The sequence below is a fragment of the Parasteatoda tepidariorum genome, chromosome 5 (genome assembly GCF_043381705.1).
Source record: "Parasteatoda tepidariorum isolate YZ-2023 chromosome 5, CAS_Ptep_4.0, whole genome shotgun sequence".
Taxonomy (NCBI): Eukaryota; Metazoa; Arthropoda; class Arachnida; order Araneae; family Theridiidae; genus Parasteatoda; species Parasteatoda tepidariorum.
Genome location: NC_092208.1, coordinates 29,478,215 through 29,486,895, shown reverse-complemented (window position 1 = coordinate 29,486,895; position 8,681 = coordinate 29,478,215). Strand labels below are relative to the sequence as shown.

The 8,681-nt window shown below is 28.0% G+C and overlaps 1 protein-coding gene across 2 annotated transcripts in view; it reads left to right on the top strand.

The window, feature by feature from the left end:
• Positions 1 to 8,681, top strand: part of LOC107443646 (uncharacterized) — a 44,283-nt gene that overhangs the window by 14,583 nt on the left and 21,019 nt on the right. Inside the window, exon 1 of one of the 2 annotated variants that reach the window (XM_016057590.3) lies at positions 4,484 to 4,636. The exons of the other annotated variant lie outside the window; for it this stretch is intronic. The gene's annotated coding sequence lies outside the window, so the exon portion shown is untranslated. Of the gene's footprint in view, positions 1 to 4,483; positions 4,637 to 8,681 lie in introns of those variants that run through there. 2 annotated transcript variants of the gene reach the window in all.

The window sequence follows — 8,681 nt, the reverse complement described above, 5'->3', positions numbered from 1 at the left end:
AATTGTATATATATGTATATATATATATATATATATATATATATATATATTGTGTATATATAACATATTGCACATTTGTATAATATAAAATTTTGTAACATAACGTAAATAAATATATCCAATATGTTACAAAATGAGTCAGTAAAACGTACTTTCTCTGAATAAACATAACTTTTTTTTGACGAAATTTGACTTCGAACCCTCAAAATTTTAGGGATAGAAGCAATATTGAAAATATGGCCATAATGGTTTGATCAGGTCCAAAGTTTGGACACCTCTATTGAACTTAATTTTAACTTTACACCTTAATGTTACTTAATGTATTTTACCATACCTCAAGAAGTTTTTGATGTGATTCGAAAAGTTTTTTTCTCAAGGTTTCTTATAAAATTAGTTTACCAAAAAAATAAAGTAAATAAATTAATAATAAATAAAATATGTCAAAAATAATTTACAATATTTTTTTGTGCTCGTTCATTTTATTGAAATATGTTTGAAAGAATTTTGAATTTTAAGGTATACAAATTTTATTTTAATGAATTTTATTTTGTCTGGTAAAATACAGAAGATATTTTTTTTCTTCCGAATAGTTCCAAGGAAATCAAATTTTAAGAGATCATTTACACATCAGTAAAACTTATTAATTAACTAACTCCCTGGAATTACAGTCCATGTTTGACCATGGCCTCACTAACAATTTTCCTCCTAAGTAGCCTGTTTTTTTTTGCTCTTTGTTTCCAGTTCGGACTTCTAGAGTCTTTAGGTCTTTTTCCACCTCGTCTAACCATCTCTTGGCCGGCCTTCCTCTTTTCTTCTGGCCCTAGCACTGCCCCTTGAATATTTTCTTAGTACCTCTGTTTTCCTCTATTCCTTCAAGGTGGCCTAGCCATTAGATTCTCTTTGCCTTTACATAATTTATTATATCTTTTTCTCTAAATAGTCTTGCAATTTCAAAATTATATCGCCTTCTCCATAGATCACCATATCAGTAAAACAGAAACTTCAATAAAATGGAAAAGAAAGAAAATAAATTAATTCTTTGTTTGGTCAAAATGGTCGTCTTGTTTTTTTAAAATGTAAATTATATAAAAAATTTAATAAATAGCAGGATTTTTAAGCTATTTTTAGTACTTTATAACAATATTTTAAGAGATAGGACTCTTTATTTTCGTTGATAGCTTATCACGCTCAAGTCCTAAAATTTTAATATCATTCTGAACTTACCATGAACCCATTCAAGATTATTTGCAATTATAGGTGGGGAAAAAAACCTAAAGTTGTGGTTTACTTATATTTGTTAAGTTTAAATTTTATCCTAGCGGAATCGGGAGCTGAATCTGTGAAATCAAATCCAAGTAAATACAATGATGCATATTAGGACCTTTCAACTAAATACATTTTAATTTAGACATAAAAGTTCAGCATCAAGAAACAAAAAACGATTGTGTAGATCCCGAGGTTTAATGACCAAAATGAAATGCGGGCAGAGATCTCTAGTTATAGCATAGACATTATCAATTTAGATATATATACTATACATAAATTAGGTTTGGTATTTTTCGGTCTTTTTGTGTAATATATAGAGTTACGAGTACTTATCCAAATACTATTAATAATCTGAAAGATTTGTTCTTCGTCTGAGACATAAAGAGAATAGGTTTTAGGAAATCTAAAGAGCAATTCCTAAAATTAATGAAACAGAATTAAACCCTAGAAGGATACGAAAAGTTGATGGCTTAAAAGATTTAAAGAATGGTTTTTGTCAAAGAAAAACTTATTCGGATTGAAAGAAAGTAAAGAACTCTTGAAACGAAGTTATACATCTTAGAGATCAAGTATATCTTTACATTTCCTTTCTCTTATACAATATTTTCCAAAAAGAATAAAAAAAAGACAAAAGGAGAAAGTAAATAAATAGCAGGAAAGAACCTTTGGAAATAACTGAAAAGTTCAAACTCAGCGGAATCAAATAAACTTTTAGGTTGAATGTTTAGCTTTCTCTTAAGTTAGAAAGCTCATACATTACCATTCGACATTTTGTATTTATTCTTTTATTTCATGGAAGTCTGTTTATTCTATAGAAAGTTCAAATAATTCGAAAATATTGAAATATATTGTTGTTATTGGTAACCTTTCATAGGTTTCGAAGGTGCAGTTTTATGTACTCCCGTTTAATATTTTTTAGTGCTACTAGTTACCCTATTTTTTTCGGTTTATAGTTCTTTATTGATGTAAAAATATATATATCATTTTAATATGTATATAAAAAGCTAGCTGAATACCCGTTCTTCGCACGGGATGAATAAAAAAGATAAAGAATCAATAAATTTGTACTGAAAAACGCTAAGAAATCATGTTCTAAACTGAAAGGCATATACCGACATAATTGAAGAGCTTTAAAGAAAGAACCAGGTAAAATTTTTATTTCAGGGGAATTAATGAATTAGAGAAAATAACATAAAGGGGTTGCTTCAGTATGGATACGTTTAATGCAACAGAACTGTGTCTGCCATCACTTTAATCTTAACATTACTAATCCAAATTAGTTTTTAGTATGTTTGCATGATTTTTATTTCAAAATAGTCAGTAAATAAAAACAAAGCAAAGAGTTATAAGTCGCATCTCCTAATAAATTGACAACAAAGTAGTTTGGATGAAACTTTTTTTTTTCGTTTTTGAAATGTAACTAACCTGGTCATTAAACTAAGTTTTTCAATAAATATAGCTGAAATAATTTCATTTTTTTAATTTAATATCATTTGGTATCTTTACTTTATTAAAGTAAGCACAGCTCATTTTTTGTAGTTTATGCCATTGTATTAAAGATAAAATGTATTTGGCATCACTTGGCATGATGCTATTGCTCGCAGCCAACTCATTATTTTAAACCTATATTAGTATATATGGTACTTATTACATAACTCTTCAACATTTATGTTTCGTATGAAATACATTTGTCAATAGCAGCCAACTAATGCCGACTATATCTCTATCTGACGTCTACTTCACTGTTAGAATATTTACAAGTAGTGGTTGAAAAAGTCTTTTTTATTCTAATTCATTAAAATATTAATGAGCTAGCCTTTCTATCTTTGGAAAAAGTGTTTTCTGATATTACGGAAAACCCGAAGTCGAATTCTTATCAAAACGGCACCAATTACCATAACACCAGTAGTACATATTAATTGAACGAAGTAGCACCACCTTCTCATTAATTTTACCTGTGAATACATTAATATATTTTTCTATTTAATAACAGTTTATTTTAAATGTTTAATATTTTAGAAACATGTTTTAAAAGAATTAATATAAATAAAAAAAGTCCGCGCTATCAGACAACTTTGAAATTAAAACTGTTTTTCATTGAATTTATATTCATTAAATTCATATTATTTTCATTAAATTGACATAGCTAGTATAAAATAACTAAATATTTAAATTCGTGCAATAAAATATTTTCAACCAAATGCAGCTATAAATTGGTAAATTGGTATTTTTAAAATATATGAAAAATTGTGAATTGTCTATAGTTAAGTTTTTAACAATGGCTAACGCTTAACCAATTAGAAAATTCTTTTTAGTTTTTCGTTTAAACAATTTAAGACTTAGTTCTGACTTACAATTTAAGACTTATGCAACTTTTCATAGGTTTAGAAGGTACAATTTTATATACTCGCGAAGTAACTGTTTTATGTTTGTAAACTAGCAGCACTTTCACCGTCACACTTTAGTAATCACTTTTGGTAAAATTAACTACAGAATATAGATTTATAACCCTGCTGTTTGATAGAAAATGAAGTAAAATTTGAAAAATTTACCAAAACAATTGGTAATTTCACAGTATTATTATAATTTAAGAAAATGCAAAAATGTTCAGTTTTATAACCTCTGTTTTATCTAATAAAAACTTGTTAATTTTGGTTTGGTTAGTTAGTTGTTTTCATTTCTATGTGTGCTATAAGCCAGCATTTACTAACTTTTACGACTATAAAAAAGTCATATTTGTAAATATACAAGTTCCTGGATAACGTTGAAATAAATTAATAACTTATATGTTACGCAGCAAGCTGACATGTCCTATATTGAAAGCAAGGAAGAAGCTGATTCGAATCCCATTGTAGCAATGAATGCCTCTTTTTATTGTTACATATTCTAATACATTCTTGATTAATTCTTTAAAAAGTTCAACTTATAAACCCTTGTCACTTCGAACAACATATTGAACAAAATTGAAAATGACATCACAAAGATTTTTCCATGGTAATGGTAACCCGTTACCTCCGCGTTACCTTGTAATGTCGTTCGTAATGCCGTTCTCTAACTTGTGTTGTATGTATTGGGTTTGGTGCATTAAAAACTTTGATATTGGATTTTAATATCAAGTGAGCGTGATCATTAATTAGCTGAAAGCTCTTAACAATGCCATAACTGCGACTGTATAGTTCTTTTTTATCCTCAATAAAGGGCTTTGCCGATTATTTAGTTAAGCTCTCATACTGTAGGATGCTATTTGTATTTTAGTTATCTTTGCAGATTTCCGTTCCACGTTCATGAAAGTGATGCTGAAGTGCCAGGAGAACGGAAAGCAGGTGTTGCTTTAAAAAAAAACTCTCATTTTTATTAATACCCATCTGAGGTAAGTCTGGTCTCGAATATTTGGATAAGGGAATAGACAGGATTAATACTGGGGATTTAACTAAACGGAGGTATCACTGAAGAGATTGATGCTCTGGCCAAATGCGTTTCCGCCCATAAATGTTCATTGATTTGTTTTACAGAGTTCATCTTATTTCAATTCATCAGATTTTCAAAGGGTTATTGTGGGTGTTTGTTTGAAATTGTATTATCTCTACTGATATTTATTGGTTTCTTTGAATAAGCATAAGTCTTAATCACAATAAGTCATAATCGCAATAAGTGACTTGTTTTTTGTATGGCTGATTTGAAGGAAATGTTTGTTGTATATTTAGTATAAATTTTGTAGGTGAACATTCAACTAGTTGAGTAATAGATGCGAATCCAGGATAAGCTAGCAGAAACGCTAGCTGAATAATTATATCCCGAGCGTTCAATTCGAAACGGTCTTACTAGCATTGATACCCTACTGAGACTGGTCTATTCTCGAGTACTTGGCTTAGGTATTGGGCAGGCTTACTACTGGGAATTTAACACCACGAAGATACCTCTGAAGGGTCTTAAGTTCTGGCCAAATGCGTCTCTTAAACTAATGCTGGTAACTGTTGTTTTGTTACAATTCTTCAAGGGCTCTGTATTGTAGACGCCATTAAATGTTTATTGTTTTGATTTATGCAACCGAGTTTAGTTCCGGGTATGTTATGTAAATGCTATTTAGTTTACGAGTATTTGTCTGTAATTCCATTACCTACACCAAACTTTACTGGTTACTTTGAATACGCGTTAGCTAAGGCATTATCCACAACACAATATATGTTTTTCAATTTTATGAAGTCTAATGATAAATTGTAATTTGCATCGGGCACACAAACATGTATATGTATTTGAAATAATAAATAAATATTTAGAAAAGTATCTCGTTTAAATCAGTCGTTTTGCAGAGACCTCCCAGACCGAGCAGTCAAAACGCTACTTTAAATGAAGGGAGCGGGCTCTAATTCCACAGTATATCCAGATGCGTAACAATAAATAAATAAATTTTTGTTTAGATACATGTGCAGGCTCGCATGTTTAATGCAATGAATGGCTTGTATTTTAATAAATTGAAGATCAAATTGCACAAAACTGTGGAAGACGGCAGAGAGATATTGTTCCCACTACCCCCAAGCTTCAGAGTATTTGGTGGAAGGCCAGTACCCCTTGATAATGGAGTTCCTAATAATTTATGGTTATTCTACTTTTTTTAAATAAATTCACCTTCTCTATGAAAATGCATAAATCGACAGAAGAGCTTGCTGTTTCCAAGTTTAGTATCTTTGAAACATTTTTAACGATCTGTTTGGGCCATTTTCTCCTTGTTATAATTAAAATTTTGCTTGAAAATTATTTTATAATGATTACATTTAATGAAAGTTTAATTTAATGACTTTATAATGAAAAACATTTAATGAAAATTTAATTTAATGATTTTATAATGAAAAGAATTTAATGAAAATTTAATTTAATGATTTTATAATGAAAAACATTTAATGATTCTATTGACCAGATTAGTAAAGATTGATATCAGATAAATTAAGAATTTTCAATTAATAGGCACTTCTAATCTCTTATATTTTTTTAACTAGTGCAAATATTTATATTTATGCTAAAATTATTTTATGCAGTTGTAGTAATCATTTGGTTTAGAAATCTTATTTTGCTTAGTTTTTTACAAGTTTATAAGATATTAGCTATCATATCTTTTTTAATTGAAACCCTAGAAAAACCAATATTAAAATAATAATATGAAGTAATTTCTCGCAAATGAAATAACAGTGCTTTGTTAAAAAAAGAAGAAAACATAGTATTTCTTTTCCAGTAAAACTTTAAAAATAACGTTAATGAAATTAATTTGTAAATTAAATATGCGAAGACCCTGCTAATGCGAATTTCTATTTCAACTATTCTACTTTTTAAAGTACTAATTTAAAAAAACAGCAAGTTAAGTTTAAAAAATCACCACTAATTAGTTGCTGTTAGTGTTTAGAAAGATTTATTTTATTATTTCGTTGCTTTTAAGTAATAAATTAATTTTCTTCTAATTCATTGCTTTTTATTCTCGTTGTGTTTCTTTTACTTTGAAGTGGTAATTTTTGTTTATTTTTAGTTAAAACTCGAATACTCAAAACAAATTTTAGCAAAAAGTTTTGTTGTTAAATAAATTTTTTATGCAAAATAAAGTATTATTTGAAATTTAGGTTTTTTAATTACTTTATTTCACTTTTGTGATACATTATTACTCTTTTCTTTTAGTTAAAAACATAAATATTATATTCTCATCCATTAAATTTATTATTGTAATTGGTATACTTTCATAATAAGATGAAATTCATTTCAAAAGAAGAAATGCGTAGTTTTTTATATTAATTCCTAATACTTTTTCATTATTTTTGCCGAAAAATAAACTTGATTTTAGGTTTTCTTTTCCGAATGACGCATAATATGTTTTGCAGATGATTTTATTATTTTTTGGATTAGAAAATATTTCTCAATGTCGAGAATATGATTTCAATATTATATACGATTGTGAAATTATTTATTTGAAAGAACACGTCGTTTCGGCATTTCATGTAAAATAAAATAATTAAATACATTTTCTTTTGCTTTTAAAGATGATTATTTTTTTTTAGATTTTCATTGGTTTCAAAGAAGCTATATATTATTAATAAACAAGAAAATTAAATTGTAGTTAAAAAAATAAAAATTAAACATATCTTTAAACGGCTTCAAAAATACAAAATTGCTGCGACCAAAAAAGAACAACGGGTCAATGAGAAAAAATGCTGGTAAAATTATCATAGAATATGGAAATAAAATTTTTCTGAAAAAAAACACGCACTCTTAATTCTGATTAATATTATCAAAATATGTAGTTGAAACATTCATTTGATAATTTTACCGTTCCTTTGGTAACGGCTTACAGGAAATTCCGGTTTGCAAAATTATAGTTTTTATTATCACACAATCAGCAAATAAAATTGAAAGGGTAAATATAACTAAAAAAAAGATTTCTACGTCATGTCTTAAGGTATCATGATAAAATTACCAAGGTTAACCACATTTTTGAAATTTTGTCATACGTCATGAAACTGTATTTCATTGTTGCTTTTAAAAATGTATAACTAAAACGCTTCTGTCAAAACGCCGAGCATTTTAATACACACAACACTGTAAGTTGTACCATTTTCTGTTTTTTACAATATTTTTTCTCAGTGTAGGTTCAACTAAAATCTAGCATTACTTTTCTGTTAAGATTTTTAATTTGAAGTCTTGACTATTTTTAACTTACGCAAATGTGCATATAATTAGCTATATTTTAAAGGTATATACTAATATTTTATAGATATTTACTAATATTTTTGTTTCGACAAATATTAAAATGTGCTTAATTATGTGAGCACATTATCCGTAAATTTTCAAAAATTGACCTGGTACTTTAGCTAAACTCAAGATAAAGGACTTAGTTTAATTATCTTTTAAAATAGTGTAGCATATTCATTTGATAAAATTTATAAGTTTGAATGAGTAATTTCTGAAACTTAAGACAAGAAACTATCTTATATCTATTTCAAAATTCAATATGATTTGCTGTTCCAACTTTAAAGAAATAAATACTAACCTTTTTGTTTCAATTATTCTTCATAGCTTTTAAAACAATTGGATTGGTCTTGATGGATTTCATAGATTGAGGATGAATCTTATTGATCAATGAATTTAATTGTTGTAATAACTGTAACATTTTATAATACCAATAACAATAATATTTTCCAATAGTTTTTTTTTGTTTGTTTCCAATGAGCTGCACAATCGGTCTTGCCGATAAGCAGATCTAGTGCGTTCTCCAGAGGTGGTATCCACTCCTTCAGGACCACCACAATGGGTGAGATACCGTCGGTCATGTTAATTTGTACGTCTAGTTTCTGCCACACGAGATGGCAGCATCGAGACTCTATTTGGATGCTAAGGTGCACTAGGAATTTAATTTTGCCAGAAATGCCAAGAGCCAA